Here is a 2,020-nt window from a genome sequence, read left to right as displayed (position 1 = left end):
CTCTGTCAGGAAGTTCTTCCTAATGTTTAGCCGAAAACTCTTCTGATTTAATGTCTACCCATTGGTTCTGGTCTGACCTTCTGGGGCAACAGAAAACAACTCCGCACCATCCTCGATATGACAACCCTTCAAGTACTTGAAGATGGTCAGCATATCACATCTCAGTTGTCTCCTCTCCATGCTAAACAGACCCGGCTTCTTCAGTCTTTCCTCAGAGGACTTGGTATCCAGACCCCTCACCATCTCCGTTGGCCTCTTCTTGACACGTTCCAGCTTGTCTATATTCTTCTTAACTTGTGGTGCCCAAAACTGAACACAGTACTCCAGGTGAGATCTAACCAGAGCAGAGTAAAGCGATACCATCACTTCGCATGATCTGGACACTAGGGATGTGCATTCGGTTCGTCCGAACCGAATGCACCCCCGAAAATGGCTGATTCGGACCCCTTTTGGGCTGCTGCAGGCCAGATCAGATTCTCTGATGTGAATCGGCTTGCCGCCGAATTTCGGCGGCAATTTGGCCCCATTATATCCTATGGGCCATTGAAGTCACTGGCGAAAACATAGGGTATATTCTGGGAGCTGGAGGGGAGGGGGTTTGAGGGAGAGGCTCCAAACCCACAGGGTAGCTGCTGGAGCTTCTCCCCAAGCTACCAACCAAGTTTGAAGAACATTGGACCAGGGGGTCCACTTCTGCGTGCCCCCAAACAGGTTGCCCCTATCTCCTCCATTGTTCATGGTGGGAAAAAGTAACTTTTTTGTAACTTTGAGGGCCTGTAGAATTGGACCCCCTGCTCCAATGTTCTTCAAACTTGGTTGGTATCTTGGGGAGAGGCTCCAGCAGGTACCCTACGAGATTGGAGCCTCTCCCTCAAACCCCCTCCCCTCCAGCCCCCAGAATATACCCTATGTTTTTGCCATTGACTTCAATGGCCCATAGGATATGACATTCGGCTGGCCCTTTTTCAGGCCCGGCGTTCTAGCTAGGAGCCTGAAAAAGGAGGGGAGGGCAGGGGGCGTTTTTCAGGCCCAACGCTGCAGGGGAGCCTGAAAAAGGCAGGGAGGGCAGATCAGCAGTCCCCCCCTGTGGTTGAAGCCATAACTTTTTAAAGAGCCCCTAAGGACAGCTGGGGGAGCCAGAATGACCTCTTGCTGGAGAGGTGGAATTTGCCCCTACAAGTCCAAGGCCTCCACTCTGGGGCTCAGGGAGGCAGGAGAACGTTTCGCCCCACCCCGCCCCTGCCCGTGCAGGCGTTGCAGATGCCGCTGAGAACAGCGGCGGCCATAACTTTTTAAGGAGCCCCGCAGGAGAACTTGGGGAGCCAGAATGACCTCTTGCGTGTGATGTCCGCTCAGACCCCACACGCGAGAGGTGGAATTTGCCCCTACGAGTCCAAGGCCACCACCCCGGGGCTCAGGGAGGTGGGTGAATGTTTCCCCCCCACACGGGTGTTGCAGCTGCCGCCAAGAACAGCAGTGGTGGCCATAACTTTTTAAGGAGCCCCGAAGGAGAGCTGGAGGAGCCAGAATGACCTCTCGCATTGCCGCTTGGACATCACACGCGAGAGGTGGAATTTGCCCCTACACATCCAAAGCCACCACCACGGAGCTCAGGGAGGAGGGAGAACATTTCGCCCCGCCCGCCCCGCCCCCCGCGAAGGCAGCCATAACTTTTTAAAGAGCCCCTAAGGAGAGTCAAAAGGTAACCGGAATAACAGACAAGTTTGGCCCTGGAAAGCAAAATGAAGCAGGGCAAAGGTTAACAGAGTTTTGTCAAGAGAACACACTGGTCATAGTGAATACCCTTTTCCAACAACCTAAGAGGCGACTCTACACATGGACATCACCAGATGGGCAACACCAAAATCAGATTTACTATATAATTTGCAGTCAAAGATGGAGAAGCTCTATCCAGTCAGTAAAAACAAGACCTGGAGCTGACTGTGGCTCAGATCATGAGCTACTCATTGCAAAATTCAGACTTAAACTGAAAAAAATTGGGAAAACCTCTAGGCCATTC

The sequence above is a fragment of the Gekko japonicus genome, unplaced genomic scaffold (genome assembly GCF_001447785.1).
Source record: "Gekko japonicus isolate JY-2015 unplaced genomic scaffold, Gekko_japonicus_V1.1 scaffold2375, whole genome shotgun sequence".
Classification (NCBI taxonomy): Eukaryota; Metazoa; Chordata; class Lepidosauria; order Squamata; family Gekkonidae; genus Gekko; species Gekko japonicus.
This window is presented reverse-complemented; position numbering follows the sequence as displayed.